The sequence below is a fragment of the Galeopterus variegatus genome, unplaced genomic scaffold, assembly GCF_000696425.1.
Source record: "Galeopterus variegatus unplaced genomic scaffold, G_variegatus-3.0.2 Scaffold58, whole genome shotgun sequence".
Lineage (NCBI taxonomy): Eukaryota > Metazoa > Chordata > Mammalia > Dermoptera > Cynocephalidae > Galeopterus > Galeopterus variegatus.
Genome location: NW_007726169.1, coordinates 406,824 through 423,567, shown reverse-complemented (window position 1 = coordinate 423,567; position 16,744 = coordinate 406,824). Strand labels below are relative to the sequence as shown.

The 16,744-nt window shown below is 56.7% G+C and overlaps 1 protein-coding gene across 1 annotated transcript in view; it reads right to left on the bottom strand.

Moving 5' to 3' along the window:
• The window catches only part of GPR56 (G protein-coupled receptor 56), a 33,150-nt gene extending 26,604 nt beyond the window's left edge, over positions 1 to 6,546 (bottom strand). The window contains exon 1 of the mRNA XM_008574817.1: positions 6,462 to 6,546. The gene's annotated coding sequence lies outside the window, so the exon portion shown is untranslated. The remainder of the gene's footprint in view (positions 1 to 6,461) is intronic.
• Between the last annotated feature and the right edge of the window lie 10,198 nt (positions 6,547 to 16,744).

Here is a 16,744-nt window from a genome sequence, read left to right as displayed (position 1 = left end):
CACAGCCACAGCGTAGGATAAGTACAGCTTTGGGAAAACCGTGCATGATGGTTCCTTCCGGCCCTGCCCACGGCTCTAGCGAGGCAATGTCACATGCAGGTGTGTGGGAGGGGGAAGGGCCACAGGGTCAGGAACACCCCTACCCTGATTTGGGCCTATTGAAAAGGGAGAGCAAGGGGCACTAATGTTCGGGAGGTGGGTGCCCAACCCTTCCCGGCTCCTCCATCAGCCCCTCCCACCTCACTCCAGGCCTCTTCTGCTGAGTCCCTCTCATCCACTGTGGCTCCCATCCAGCTCACTGAACTATTTACTAATAGGAGCCTCCTGAAGATGCAACTGATGGCACTAATGGTGGAAATTCGGGCATGGTGACCAGCAAGACTATGGACAGGCTTTCTACATGGAAGAGCCATCTGCCCACAAACTTTGATGCCACTAGAATGACCCATGTGCCGCTAAGGAAATTAACAACTTAAGAGAATGGGAGAATTAGGTCCTCATCTCCCCCAGGGCCAGAAGAGCTCAGGGTTAGAAGGAGCTGTGAAGAGGAGCTTCACATGATCGCAAGTTCCCTCTGTAACTTCTCCATCAAATTTGAACACCTGCAGGGATGGGGAACTCCCTACCTCCAGTAGGAACAGCCATCTGTGGTACCATGGGAAAAAGACCAGACCCAGAGGCAGGAAACCCAGGTTCAGGTCCCTGCTACCACTGGCACCTCTTCCTCATCTGTGAATGTGGATAAAGCTTCAAATCTTAGAAGCCCAGCAGCCCCACAAGATTGAATGAGGGTCTTTGTAGGCAGTGAAATGTATGCCCCGAGGGTGGGAGTTTGAGTTATGAGTTGCCCCCGAGCTGTTTGGCACATACCCAGACGGTGACACAGCAGAAGAGCCGTGGGCAGAGGGCACAGGGCCGAGCGTGACTCAGCCACCCCAGCCAGCCTCTGGGGGTCATCCCTAGCATTTGTCACCATCTAAACAGGTGGATCTGGGCAGTTGTCCCCCCACCACAGGATCAGAGACCCACAGTGCCAGCCACAGAGCCACACCCTGACAGCCAAGCTCAGACAGGATCCCAGAAGGTGTCAGCCGCTCAGCCCAGCCCCCAGGGTCCAGGAGAACTCAGCCCAGCAGAGAAGTGACCACAGAGTACTGCTCATCCCCAAGAAACCAGCCCAGCTCAAACCCAGACCTTCCCTCTGGGCTCAGGACAGTGGTCTCTGGTCCCCTGACAGGTCGGTGATGGCTCTCCAGGCTCACAGTCACTATAACTCCAAAGCCTGGGTCAGGCATGAGGTCTTGGAGAGCAGGAGGAAGCCCCAGGTTAGACAACCCTCAGGCCAGCAGATCAAGTCCCCACTGGATGGGAGTGTCCAAGGGGGCAGGTTCCCTGGGGATTGGTGCCTTTCCCAGTGACATCTTGGAAGGGTGGGGCTATTGCTCTGGGATAAAGTCTCTGCCACTTCCTAAGAGAAGGGCTTGGTAGTAGCTCAAAACAGCAGCAATGACAACAGCACTTATGCTGTGCCCGGCACTATTCTCAGCACTTGAAATCTAGTGGCTCATTAAACCCTCTCAAGGTGCCGTTACCATCCTCATTTTAAAGATTAGGAAAATGAGGCACAGAGAGGTTAATACACCTGTCCAAGCTCCCACAGCTGGTGGAGCTGAGACAGAACTAGGCAGCCCCGGAGCTCACACCCCTACCCACCCGTCTCGCACTGCCTCTCCCAGGGGACAGCTGAGCTGGGGGACAGAGCAGCACAGGTGTGGGACAGCTGGAGATGGGGTCTATTTCTCATGAGCACCTGCAACATGTGGCTGTCTCAGTTCATCCCCACAGGGTCCCATTTAGGTATCTTTATCCCCATTTTACAGCCTAAGTCATGAGGCTTAGGAAAATTAAGCCACTTGGCTCAAGGTCACTTTTCAAGGATTTGAACCCAGTTCTAGCTCAATTATCCCATGACCCTGGAGATAAAACCTTGAGCCAAGACTTACAGGTTTACGGAGGACCCCTTAAAGCTACGCACGATCCTTAGTACATACATTGCAGCCAATTGTTGGCCTAAATTCCAGCAACAACCCTGCAAGGGGGTGGTATTATCTCCATTTACAGGTGAGGAAACTGAGGTCCAGAGAAGCTGTGACCTTTGGCAGTGAGATACAAGTCTCCAAAGCAGGGCCAGCCTGTGGCTCACTCGGGAGAGTGCAGTGCTGATAACACTAAGGCCACAGGTTCAGATCCTATATAGGGATGGCCGGTTAGCTCACTGGCTGAGCGTGGTGCTGACAACACCAAGTCAAGGGTTAAGATCCCCTTACCGGTCATCTTAAAACAAAACAAAACAAAACAAAACAAAAAACAAGTCTCCAAAGCCTGTCCACTTTCCCCCGTGGGCCTTGGGAATCCAGGCTGGGGCTACTGGGAGGAGAAAGAGGGCAGAGGCCAAGGGACAGGAGGGGAGGGGTCTGAGAGGTGGCAGAGGCAGCTTTATATTTCATTGTTCATTTTGGAGTTAGTGTAAGCATCCCTGAGCCCGGGGAGCCAGGCTGGAGCCATAAGCCAGAGAGCTGCCGACCTTTCAGGGAACCAGAGCCAGGCTGGCTCCCGGACAGTGTGTCCCCACTGCCAGGCCATCTTCCACTAATGCAAAGGGGACTGTCTACTGGTGCCGGGAAGCTCTGCCAGCTCCTCCAGGGCTGAGCTTTTATCTCTGCCTGACTGGAATTGCCAAGCACACCACAAACCACCTAAGCCTTGCAGGCGCCAGTCCAGAAGCCCGACACCCCAACAGCGGCCTCCCCGCCAAAGCACAAAGCAGGCTGGAGGGGAGTGGGGTGAGTCCTGCTGGTGTCCAGGTGGCCCCAGCTCTCCTGGAGGTAGAGAGGACAGGACGAAGTGCCCCCAAGTTACTCCAAGCTCCCTGTGGCCTCAGTGCACCCACCTGCCTAATGATAATGACAAAGGCAACATTTGCGTGGGCCAGGCGCTCTGTCCTAAACTCTTTCCTGTATTAGCTCGCTTAATGCTTAGTAGCCCGCTGAAGTAGATGTGATTGTTATCCACAGTCTACAGATGAGGAAAATGAGGCATATGCCCAAGTTCACACAACCAGAGAGGGACAAAGCCAAGGTTCTCCCTGGGCAAGCCAGCCTTGCTGTCCAGGTCCTGCTGCCCTGGAGAAGCAGGGGCAGGGATGGCGCTAGAGACAAGGGCACACGCCCTCTGACACCAAGCATGGCGCCTGGTCTGGCCAAGGAGCCCCCTGCCCACCGAGAGGGGCAGAAGAGCACAGTAGACAAGAGCCCAGACTCTCAAACCCAAAGATGTGGGGTTACTCACTGGGCAAGCCTCCTTGCCTCAGTGTCCTCATCTCTAAAATGGGCACAGCATGCAAAGCTCTGAGCGCAGGGTCCAGCAGAGTCTGAGGTCAAGGAAGGTCCAAGATTGTTCCAATCTAGGCTGAGCCACCAGGGAGCCAGGAAGAGTTTGGAGCTTAAAGGATGTGGGAAGGTATCTCAGCCCACCTCGTGCCAGAGCAGGCTGGCACCAGTGGCCAGAAAATGTGTCCCAAGTTCCTCCCCAACATTCAGCCCCTCTCCCTGGCATCCCAGGCCTGAGCCCAGAGTCTGCAAGGCTCCCTGAAGGCCTCAAGGGACTCCAGATTGGGCATCAGGACCAGAGACTGGAGGAGGGGCAAAGTCTCAGCCGAGTGACAGCTCAGGAGAAGGCAAGCTGGGAAGGCCAAGGCGTACCATGGCCCCGCCCCACCCTGTGTGAGAGCCCCTTTGTGCCAGGCTGCCCTGCCCCCATTTGCCATCTGCCTGGTCCCTGGAGTCTGGTCACCCCGGCTGCCGGATTTGCTCACGTGATGCCCCCATCTGCTGTGAGTCAGAAGGCGGGGTCCACAGGCCACCCCCGAGGATGGGCATGGGGATGCCGAGCTCTGCTCAGGCTCTGGTTTGGGAGGAGGAGGCAGCACTGGGGTAGGGGCTATGTTGCCACATTCCCCCATCCTCCCCACCTCCCCTGCCCCCCGACATCCCCACTGCCTCCTCCATGGCCTCCCTCAGAGCCCTGCCCGCAACTCTCTACCCCAGCCACACGGAAGCCCATCCTGCATGCCTGAAACCAGCACAGCACCCCCACCCCCACCCCCACCCGTACACAGCTTTTGCCCAAGATGAAGTGGCCCAGGTCAGCTGGAGCACAGTCCAAAGGGGCCCTTTCTTGTCTGTCGCTGCCCACCCCCCCTCCTACTTTTGTCATTCCAGGCCTTGCTAGGCAGGCCATCCCCTCAACACCCACAGATCTGTCACAGCTCTGCCCTCTTTCACCTATTCTTCCCCTCAGCTGGAATGCCACTTGCCCCCCACCTCTTCTCCCTCAGCCATGAAGCCACCACCAAGCATGAACCTCAACCCAGCAGCCAGGGGCTGGGACTGCCCAGCGCACCCCACACCACAAACCTATCCTGCCCTCCCCATCCTGCCAGGGTCGCAGCCTGGGCACCCAGCCCCACAGGGCACCCTTGTGACCTGACTGCTGGCAGCAGCACCCTGCCCAAGTCTTTCCACCACCCCTTCCTCTGCAAAGCAGATCGGGACCTGCCAGCCTGGCACACCGAGCCTATAAAATGAGCCATGCCAGGTCTCTAGCGCCATCTCCCTCCCCATGTCCTCCCCCCGCTCTCATCATCCCCCAAGCCCTTTCTCATGCAGTTTCATCTGCTAGGAATGCCCCTTCCCCTGTGCTCAGATGCCTTCAAGAGCTTCCCTGCTCCCAGCCCTCTATTAGCACATTTATCTCCCTCCTCAACCTCACCTCCTAACTGTCCTCTTTGTGTCCCTGACACGATGGGGGTGTCACACTGGGCTGACGCCCCTGCCCAGTGGCCCAGGGCACCGAAGCCCCAGCCACAGTGCAAGCTGCCTCGCACAGCGTCTCCTTCACAGACCACACCTGGTGCTGGGGTTCTCCACTACCTGTCTCAGAGCCAAGCAGCTATGATCACCCCCACACCCCCATTTAGCAGCCAGGGCAACTGAGGCCCAGAGGAGAGGCAGGGCAATGCGGCCACAGTGATGCTATAACGAGATGGGTCAGGTCTCTAGGGTTCCTGCAGCTAAGGGGGTCAGGTCTAACTCCAAGAGCTTGTCCCACCCCTGGGCATTGGTAGGGAAGACCCCACAGGATTACTGGCCTGGGCTTTAGGGAACCAATTCAGCAACCTGTGGTTCTTACTGTCCAGCTCTTGCTTCTTCTCACAGCCCCTGACTCCAAGGAAGCCACCCTCTGTCCTCAACATTCCCACAGGGAATAGGCAGGGGGCTTGGGTCAGGGCCCCTCATGAGTTCCAGGAGACCTTTTATTGCCTCATTCACAGCCATGTCCCCAAGACAGTATGGAGCACACAGTACGCATTCAATAAATGTTTACATAAATAATGTCCTTGGCCCTCTCAAGGAGCCACAAAGGCTATTCCTACCCACCTCACCTAACCCAGGCCACCTGCTCCAGGTGGGGAATTGGGGGATGGGGGGAGAAGGGCCCTGTGTCCACTTCAGTAAAATGAGCACCAGTCCCCTCCCATGGGGCCCTGGGAGACCCCAACTCAGCACAACGCACAAGAGGCTGGTTGGGGAGTAGGGGACAGGAACCGTTGGTTTCCTATCACCCGGATACAACAGAGTAGGAAAGGTCTATCAGTCCCAAGCAGAGGGGAGCCCTGAGGCTGAAGGTTAATGGGCAGAGAACTGTCCAGCCCTCAGCCCGTGCTTCCCCATCTATCCAGCCCGGGTTCTCAGGACCTTCTCTCCCCAGGTGCCCCATGCTTAGGCCCCATCTCAGGGACCATCTCTCCCCAAAGGTGGCCTGGGTGATGGATAGCCTGACTGCCGCTGGCCCAGTTGGGAGCCCCATGACAACTGGAAGGGAAGCTGCCCTTAGGAGCAACATACCCAGCCTGCTAAAGCGCCCTCTCCTCCCCAAGCCTGGCCCCTGGCTCTCCATCTCCGGTCTTACTATGTGACCCTGGGCAAGCCACTTCCCTCTCAGAGCCTTGGTTCTCACATTTGTACAGTGGGAGCAGTGATCTCACAGCCCAGAGAGCAGACCCCAGCTTGCTGGGCCCAAGGACGGTACCGCTCTGAGCCTCAATTTCCCCACCTACCAAATGATTAGCGGTTCTGCGGGGATCCACTCCTCTTGGTCGCCATCCCCTTCCCAGGCATCTCCCTGTTCATACCCCCCCAACTCTAGAGACCCCTTCACAGCCATGCTCATCTGGCTAGATCCCACAAAGATACCAAGATCCCTCAATTTCCCATTCTACCCCCACTCTAACCCTCTGCTCAATAGCCATACATACACACACACATGCACGCACACACACACACACACACAAGCACACCCTATCCCTTCTCCCGCCTGCTGTCAAGCCCTTAGTTGGGTACCTGGTATCAGGTGGAGGGTCCTATCTAGGACCAGGAGGCTGGACCACCTTTCAGGATCCACCTCGGAAGCTTAACCTGCCAGTCCTAGTCCCCGCCGCCTGCCTGCCGAGTGAACTAGGGAGCGTGGGAGGCTCCCAGCCCCTCTCCTGCAGCAGGGCAGGCAGCCAGTGTGGAGCAGGGGGAGGGGCCGGGTGTGCTTGCTGGGGGGACTCCCCCTCCTGTCCTAGCTGGGCTCCTCCCCCTCCCTGAGCTGGGCTGGGGATGACAATATGTGAGTCATGGATTTCTCAGAGGGAGACCAGGAGGGGGCAGGGCTGAGAGAGCTGAGGTGGTGACTTGGGGGATGCCCATGACTCAGCACCAGGCAAGGGGGCACCTCAGCCTCACCCCTTATCTGGGCAGACAGGTGCCACCTTTAGGGACAGACAGGGGCCAGGGAAGTGCCTCCTCACTGTCCATCTGTTGCTTCCCCAGGGCTGTTCTTCTGGGTTGCCATGGGAACAGGCCACTCAGATGCCACCCTCAGCCCCAGGCCCAGGCGGAAACTGCCCCTTTCTGAAGCAAAGCCCAGCCTCCTTGGCCGCAGCCAGGAGCTGGCACTGACCGGCAGAGTGGAAGGCACGCCGGGAAGAAGGCGGGGTGTCAGGCAGCCTGACACAAGGCTGGCCAGGCCGCACACAACTGACCACCTGACCCCGAGCCCTCTCTGAGCCTCCCGGCAAAGTCTTCACAGCAAAGGGCCCATCTCAGAGTTCCCCGAGCACCCACAGCTTCAACACTCCAGGACTCGAGTCCTGGATCCTGGGACTCCTGGTTCTTCTGGAAATGACCTCCTTGAATCCCACTGCTGAGCACAGGGGAAACTGAGGCCCAGGTGAAGAGCCATCCCTGGTGGTTCTGGATGCTCAGAGAGAGAAATTTGGAAATGGGCCAATGCCCCCATCCCCTTTCTGGCCACACGCCTCTATCAGCAGCCCCCTCGCCCTGCTGAGGTTCACGCCCCCCCGGGGAGTCGGGAAACTTCAGACTCACGCGCCTGTGGGGCGGGGACTCCCATCCGCCCTCATCTGTGCAACATGGATAAATGATTCCCAAGTCACAAGAGCTGTAAGCATTTCACAACATAATGACGGTAAGTGGCACCAACAACTATAATAACAGTAATGAGAGTAATCATGATTACACTTACTGGCCATTTACTGCGCTCCAGCCTCTACCCTCACGTCGTCTCCACAGCACCAAGGGGTGGTGGGGAGGAGCAAGACGAGCCCACAGCACACACACGGAGCCCAGAGGAGAGGATTAACTTGCCCAAGGTCGCACAGCTGGGAAGTGGCGTAGTTAGGGCGGGAGCCCAGGAGGCCTGCCTCCACAGCCGGTTCTCCTGACCGCTCGTCAATCCAGCCTTCCCAGGCCTCCAGGGTGGGGCCTGGACATGGCCAATGCTCAGGGAACTTTAAGTCCCCTCTCTGGCAGGGACCTGCATTCTGAAAGAGGGGACCTGGAGAAGCTGTCCCGTGCCACATGGAGGCAGCACGAAGCTTTTCAGGCAGTGGGAGGCCGGGGTTGCTGGAAGTGAACTGCACCTCTTACCTGCCTGCCCTAAATCAAGCTGCAGGGAGCAGGCAGGGCAATAAGTCACCCCATGGGGTACAGGGAGGCCACAAGGCCAGAGCTTCCAGAAAACAGCACTGTGCCTCCAGGCTAACGGCCCTGCTGTCCAATGCCTAGGGCAGGCGGGCATGGTAGGCACTTGGCCCATGTCAGGCCTGCTGCCCCCTCCCAAGGCCACAGAGGGCATTCCCTTATTGCCAGGGCAGGGGGTGGCCAGCCCATACTGGGTGGAGCAAAAAGGAAGCAGAAGTGAGTTATCCAAGAAAGGATGAGGAGTCTCTGACATGCCATGTCCCTGGGCAAGTCACCACCTCCAAACCTCAGTTTCTCCAAGTTAATCCTTCAGGACCCGGCCAGCTGGTAGCTGGGGCAGCCTCAGCTATTCCCTTGGGGGCAGGCCAGTAGGGCAGCTGTCCCCCACCAACCCACCCCCCACAGCCCCCACAGGGGGTGCTGACCAGCAGGGCACAGATGGAGAGTTGAAGGCACCACTCTCTCTGCAGATGGCCAAGTAGGAGACCCAGAAGACTGGAGCCAGCTGCTACTCTGGCCATAAGGGAAAGGCCTAAGGGGTGGCCTGTCCAGGGCAGGAGTTGGCTCCCCAAGCTCCACCTGCCCCTCTCAGCATTGGGCTGCTCAGAGACCTACTATGTTCTGGGCACTGTGTGAGGCTCTGGAGGTAGGTGCATGGGTGGGGAAGCAGGCCCCATCTGAGTCTGCAGAGAGACAAGCCTGGCTCCATCATGGTGATACCCGGGAGTTGGTTATGGGCTCTCAAGAGGGCTGTGGGAGTCAAAGGAGAGAAACCAAATAAATTATTATTAAACACAATACTCTCTATTATTAGTACTAGTAACAGGACTAATACTAATCTGCTCTGTCCAGAGGGTTTGCTGTATAAGATGCTTCGTTTTATGTGTAAGATGCTTTTGCTTCATTCTCATTTCATCCCTACAGCCCTGTGGATCGGTCACCACCAGTATGTTAGAGATGGTCAGAGACACAAAGTCACTTAGCCAAGACCATGCAGCTGGTATGCGGCTGGGCCTGCAGACATGGGGGCTCAAACCAAACACCTGCAGGTGTCAGGTCCTTACTAAGCACTTTGTATTCATCACCGCCTTTAGTCCTCACAACAGTTGCTATCCCCACTTTATAGAAGAAGAATCAAGACATGGAGAGGGTGAGGGGCTTGCCCACACCTTTTGGTAACAGAGCCAAGGTCTGAACCAAGTGTGTTGGCCCCAGAGCCCCCGCTGGGTCCTGAAAGAAGGGGAAGGGTGCTTTGAGAAACAGACCAGTGGGAAGGGTATTCCAGGTAGAAGGAACAGCAGCAACAGGGGTGGAGAGTGGGAACACGGAGCCATTCTTGGAAGGAAGTGGGGTCCAACTGGGAGAGAACAGAGCAGGTTCTGGAAGACTTTGAAAGCATGGAGTTTGGGGGATAATCAAAGGTACTGGGGGAAAAAAACACAACAACGACAAAACAGAAAAACAAAGGCACTGGGGAGCCAGAGAAGGTTACTGGGTAGGGAGCAGTGTGATCTGTCCTCAGACTGTGGTCCACAGACCTGCAGGGCAGCCTGAGAACTTGTTAGAAACTCAGGATCTCAGGTGTGCCCTGGACCTGCTGAATCTGAATACATATTTTTAAGATGTCCAGTTGTGATTCCAATACAGTTGGCTCTCCATATCCATGGATTCTGCATCTATGGATTCAGCAACTGTGGATCAAAAATATTCAGGAAAAAAAATGGATGGCTGTGTCAGTACTGAGCAGGTACGGACTTTTTTTTTCTCCTCATTATTCCCTAAACAATATAGTGTAACAAGTATTTACATAGTACTTACACTGCATTGGGTATTATAAGTAATCTAGAGATGATTTAAAGTACACAGGAGGGTGTGTGTAGGTTATATGAAAATACTACAGCATTTTATACAGGGGACTTGAGCGTCTATGGATTTTGATATCTGCGGGGGGTCCTGGAACCAATCCCCCATGAATACCGAGGGACAACTGTGTTTGTTAAAACATTATTAGCCATGGTCTAGACTCCAGGGGCTTGTACCAGCAATGGTGGGGTGGGACGGGTGGAGGGGAGGCCAGCGTCCTGCTTGGGACTTGATAAAGACAGAGGGAGGGGATGGGGAGGAAACTTTGGCCCAGAAGCAGGGCTGGGACCCCCGACCCCACATATGAAGGTAGGGCTGGGGGAGAGGGGAGAAGATGTCAGAACTTCTCTGAAGGGTGGTGGGTGCCAGATGAGGTGAAGATCTGGGAGGCAGGGAAGAGTCTGCCCTTAGGTACAGTGGGATGGGGGTGGCCCTGTGGCATGTGGAGGAGCCACCTGCCGCACCTCACTTCCAACAGGCAGCTAGATACATGCTGCTGGGGCTCATCAGTGAAGGGCTAAAGCTCCCCAGGCCCAATGAAGGTCATGAGCATGACTGGCGGGTGACAGAGGCTGGAGATGGGGTGGGGAGCACAAAAAGCTGAAGGTGTAGGAAGACTTTCATTTTAAGGGACAGAGGAGAGAGGCTAATGCTGAGAGGTTGGGAGCTCAGACTCTGAGCTCAGGCCAACTGACTTCTACTCCTGGCTCTGCCAGCTGGGTGACTTGGGCAAGCCTCTCTATCCATCTGCCCCCTCACCTGTCAAGCGGGGACAAAAATAACACCACCTACTGGGTGGATTAAAGGAGGCCACCCACATGTGTAAAGTTCACAGCCCAGTCTGGGTGCTGAATGAGCACCCCTTGTATTTGCCAGGGCATTGATGTTCAGAGCAGCCTGCAAAGGAGACCGAGATGGAGACAGGAGCAATTCAAGTCCAGGCTTCTCCCCTTACAAGCTGAATGACCTTGTAAATCACTGAGCGCAATGTCTGGTACACAACATTCAGGAAATGTTGGCCAAAGCCATCATTATTATCATAAAGTTAACACAAATGCTAAAGGCCCAGCACTCCACAGTTTCCCGAGCTCTTTCATATCCAGCATCTCCTCTTCAAAACAGTGAAGATCATCTCCATTTAACAGAGATGGAAACTGAGGCTCAGAGAAAGGACCTTCCCAAAGCCTCACAGTGAGCCAGCCACAGAGTTAGGACCTGAACCCAGGATCCATGACCCAGACCACATATTTTATGGCCAATGCTCCTAGTCACCTCTTTGTTCATTCCCGTGGGAAAGCCTCCTGCTCACAGGCGTGGGGGCAGCCGCAGCCCCATGATAACACCACATCCCATCACGCCTGCCCCAGGGCCCAGCAGGGATGGCGGTGCCCATGTGACTCAGCCACCCTCACAAAGGGAGCTATGTGCCCTGCTCCCCAGGCCTGCCTTCCCCGCCCACTGCCCATCCCCCAGTGGGGAAAGAGCAGGGAGCCTGACACATCCAAGATGTGAAGAAAGCAGGAGCCACCCTCGGCCATTAAAATGGGACAAGTCTAATGGAGAGTCAAGCCCAGGCTTGGGGTGCAAGAGGCTGGTGCCAGCTCAAATGAGGGAGTGAAAGGCCAGGCAAACAGGAGGGAAGAAACCACCCAGGTCCCAGCCTGTTTTCTGAGACCTTATTTGGAGCTCCAAGGACAGACTCAATCCAGTTGGCTCCCTTGGGGGGTGGAGCTCAGACAGGTGTCCCACCCACATATACCTGAATAGGCCTCCTATTTTTTGAATGTCTTGTTTCAAAAGAACCGGGGCTTGTGGTCTGGGAAGAGGCACTCCCCAGATGTCGGACTCCTGTGTCCACACACGCCCTCAGCACTGGCCTGTCCCCAACCCTTCCCCCGAAGCTTCCAGACTCAGAGCCATGGGCTCCTATTGAGCACTTACTCTGTGCCAGGCAAGTGACTTGCCTTTTCTCCCACAACCCTGTCAAGGAGGCTTTGCCTCATTGGTCAGAGGAGACTGAGGCTCAGAGAGGGAGAGGGGCTAGCCCAAGCTTTCACAGGATTGGATCCAGGGTCTGACTTCAAGTCCTGCTTTCTCCCCCAGCACCCTCTTCCTGGTTTCAATAGCATTTTGACCACATGCCAACAATGGCCTTGGGCCTGTCTCAGCCAGACAGGCTGACACTCCCCCTCCTGGAAGGTCACCCTGTTCCTGCTCTGCTGGGAGGGGGGGCCATTGCAGAAAGCAGTTCCTTAGACAGAGTTCAGGTTGGCTGGGCCTCCAAGGGCCACCTCCGCTGACCTCCCCCAGGGAGGTGGGCACGCCTGGGTGCCCTGCTGCCCGAGATAGAAGGTAAACAGGGTGGCCACCCTGTCTTCCTAGGCGTGACGGAATGTCTGACCCTCAGCCCAGCCTCCCAAGGGCACTCGGCAGAGCAGTTGGATCCAGCCAGAACAGACTGGAAGGTCAATCTGTCCATACCCCTGCCTCCCAGCCCTAACAAGCCCCTTAGCCCGGGGCAAGGATGGGCCACTTCTAACAAGTCATCTCCTCACCCCAATCACATGCCTGCCGGTCTGGGCCCCTCTTACAGTGTGCCATACTCGGGGGTTGCTCAGGTGAAACTCCATCCATCTCTGAACATCAGGGTCTCCCGCTGCAGCACAGGGGTTTGGAGCTAGGTGACCGGATGGTGCCTTCCCACTCTGCCCCTGGGGCCAGAAGTGCAGCCCCTCATCAGAGTATGACTCCTGAGAAGACCCCTGCCTGGCGCCCAGCTCAGAGGCAGCCTTGCCTGGAGGAGCCCCAGTGACTGGGAGGTTCCACACTGCCCCTCGCCCACTTAGACTCTCTGAACAATGCCCCAAAGTCTTCTGAATAGCCAACCATGGGATCTATCATCAAACTGTCCAGTTTTAACCTTTTTGTGCCTCAATGTCCTTACGTGTAAAATAGGGGTTGTTATAGGCTATTGCCTATCTCGCAGGGCCCCTGGGAAGTGCAATAATAGTGTGGTCACTATGTCACTGTCCTATCTTTGGTTTAGCTTTGTCCTCCCACTGACTTCTCTTTTAAATGCAAATTCCTCCAGTGGGGTGGGGGAAGGAGAGTTTCTAACTCCTCTGTAGGAGCTTCTCGTACTGATCTAGAGATCCCAGACTTGGCGTGAGGTCACCAGCGTCCCCCCACCCCAAGGCCATCCCAACTGCTCCTGTATCAACAGTTATGCCTCTTCTGTCAGTGGCTTCTCTGGCCCGTGGCCTGTGAGGTTTGAGTGGCAGCTGGTCAGATGCTGAACTTGAGCCAGGTGCCTCTGGTCAGGCAGCGAGGCACTGTCACTCCTGTGCCAAGGGCGGCAAATGAGGCCCAGAGGGGTTTAGCGACTACCCATGAGGCAGCACAGCAGTGTGCAAAGATGACAGGACTTGCTCCATCTCGAGGGGACAATGTGCCATCCCACTCACTGCCACAAAGTCCCCAGGGTCCAGAACCTCAGCTTTGATCTCCCCTTGTGTTCCCCACCACCGCCACCCCTACACACACACACACACACACACACACACACCCACCCACCCACCCCCGTTTGGCGCCCAGCACGCAATGTAAGGTGTTGGCTGCAGGAGACCCATCTGGGAAGTCATGAAGAGGGTGCCTTAGTTTCCAGCTGGGGCTGTCGCCACTTCTCACTTGGTGAAATAGAGAGCTGGAGGTGAAACTAATTTGTGGAAAGCCCACAGAGCGTTCACCCAGACCCCCAACCCCAGGAGACAACCCCCAACACCTCCCAGGAGTGCCGCCTTCTGCATGTGCCTCTGTCCCAGCAACCAGGGTGCCCCTGGGGCCTCCCCCTAAGTGCTGGAGCGCAGATGGCTCAGGAGGCATAATGGAGCAAAGATGACAGCCGCTCATTAGCAGGGGCCGCCTAATTAACAGAGGGAACGTGGGGGGCCCACTTTGCTGCCCACACACCCCAGGGAGCCAAGTTGGTGGAGGCAGAGCAGGCACGGTGCCAAGCCCCCTCCTGACTCCAGCCACCCACCTCTGTCTGGCGGGTGTGTGGGGCCCACAAGGGCCGGGGAGAGGGGGGCCTACCGTGCCAGTTTTTGTTTTCAAATGACTGCCCGTGTGTACCTCCCTCATAGTACAGATGGGGAAACAGGCCCAGAGGGAAGGTAAGCCTGGCCCAGGGTCCTACAGGAGGCAATGGCAGGGCCTGGGCTTTTCCTCCATGAATGCTCCCTGTCCCCTCAGCCACCATTTAGGAGTCTCATCACAGGGGCCTGGTCCAGAGGACACAAGTGGCAGACAGAGAGGGTACTGTTTGACTTTCTCCCCCTGCCTCATGCAGCCCGGGTGGGGAGGGTTGTGCTACTGGGTGATAGGAGCTGGGGAGAAGCAGAGGGACCCTCTGCTGGCAGTGGGGTGCCAGGAATACCCCCAGGCCTGGGCCCTGTCCCTCCACTTGGTTCACCAGGGGAGGCTGCCTTCCTCCTCCTCATCAAAAGTCAAACAACCCGGCTAACCTGCTCCCAAACTGGTTTCCTGTGGGATCCCAGGAGGAAACAGGCTCGGGGCACAGCAGGCAAGAGGTGTCTGGTCCCTGCTGCCTTCCCATCCAAGCTCCAGGGTCCCCAGCCTCACCTTTGCCCTAACCTTTTGCAGTCTCTTCTCCTGGGCACTGGAAACACACCTCACACCCTGCCAGCTTCCCTGTGCCAGGACAACCACCACATGCGCATGCCCAGTCATGCTCTAGCAATAAGGTGTAAACTCAGAACAGCGTGGGCCTCCAAATTGGTCCCTCCCCTTGGAGACCCCAAAACCCTGAGCAGGCTAAGAGCCAGGCCACTCACGGACAGGAACCCTCCTCAGGACATTGAATTTGACGTGAGAGACAGCCAAGGTCAAGTGGGCCAGGCTGGCAGCGTGCCTTCTAACCTTTCCCGCCCTGTCCCCCTCCCTGCACAGCAGCCGCTTACCTCCAGGTCTGGTCAGGCTCCTCTCCAGACTGTGCTGGTGCTGCTTCCTCCTCCCCCTCCACGTCCTCCCAGGGCACATAGGTACCAAGTCTGAGCTTGTCTGGGCAAGTGGCCCCAGGTGAGGCTCCGCCTGCCCGTCTAGCCCCACTTCCGGCTGCCCTATAGCCATGGCTGCCACCACCCTCTCTCATTCCCAGGTTTCCCTGCAGAGGCTGACCCTTGGGTTGTGGATCCCTCACGCTTTGCTTCAGCCCTCGGGGGGCTCTTGGCACCTCTGCCCCGGAAAGCATGGGCTACTGGCCCACCTGGATGAGACTGGGAGAGTCCTGCATGTCTCTGAGTCTCAGTGGCCCCCCAGGGTTGTTGGAGGCGTGCTACCCCCACCTGTAATCTACTAACTCATTGTGAGTTTCTTCCTGCCTCCTCCCTGAGCTCAGGCTCCACCTGAAGCCCAGCCCAGACTCACCTGCCTGCAGTAAAAACAAGCAAACAGCCAGCAGCTGGCTGGAGGTGGAGGCGAGGCAGGGTGCAGGGGGGTGGGGAATCCTGCTCTCAGAATGTCCAGCCTCCTGCGGGACACTGGACCAAGGGACAAACTGAGACAGCCAAAGGGCGGGGGCAGGGATGGGAGCCTCTTCCTGGGGAGGGGGTGGTGGCAGCTGCCCCAGGTATCCTGGGAGGTGCCAAGGGAAGGGGGCCAGGCAGACTCCACCCCACAGGAGAGAACCTGGGTACCCTCTGCCCCCAACACAGAGGAAGAGCCTCCCTGGCCCACTCCCCCCTACCCTGCCTGCCTGGCCCCTGCTCCACTCTTCAGGCCTCACCCCAGACCAGCGTTCTCAAGGGGCAGCTTTCAAGGTCTCAAACCCAGGCACCCAGTCCCCGAGGTGGCCTCTGACTCCCACACCACACTCTCAACATTGAGAACCATTTCTAAGAAGCCAACCTGGTGTCGCTGATTCACTCCAAAGTCTGCCTCAGGTGCCGCTGTGGCCCAGGCCCCTTGCGAGGTACTGCAGGTACATAAATGCACCTTCGGAACCTTCCCTTGACCCCCCCATGCCCTCCTACTGTATCTCCCACTGCCTCCTGACTCCCCCTCTCCTGGGGCCAACCCCCCCAGTGTGTGTCTGAATTCATTCTTTCCTCCCCTGTATGCCCCACCAGACCATCAAATCCAAGCCCCAGTGCAGGGCTCGGTACAGAGAGATACTGGGTGACTGGGTGAAGGAGGAAGCATGGGGAGAGGGAAGGATGGACGGGCAGGTGGATGCAGCCACGTGTTTAGCAAGTGTTTGCTGAGGACCTACTGTACGCCAGGCACTGCTCTAGGCACAGGCGATACAGCAGCGAACAAAAGCCAAAAATCTCTGCCTTACTAGAGCCAGCTGGGGTGGAGGGGACAGACAAATTAATAAGCAAATAAATATGAAATATATCCAGTGGTGAGAACTACAGAGTGAAGTAAAGCCAAATGGTCAGGACTCCTCAGATGTTCAGAATCTTGCCCAGCATTTGATATAAATATGCACATGAGCCCAGGTATTCCTTGGTTATTATCTAATGTAATTGCGCATGTGTGCTCAGGTGTTCTTTGGTTGCCTGACTCCACCCAGGTGTTCCTGGGTTATTGGACTTGAGTATAAAGGACGAATGGCTCTGATCCACAGTGCTCCCACTCCCTGGGTGCCCTCGGGGGGCCACAGTGAGGCTGTTGCTTCCAGGGCCCCCGAGATGCCCCAGGAGGCCGCCGCTGCTGCTGCAGCTGAGAACTAGCTCCTGTCGTCTGCCAAC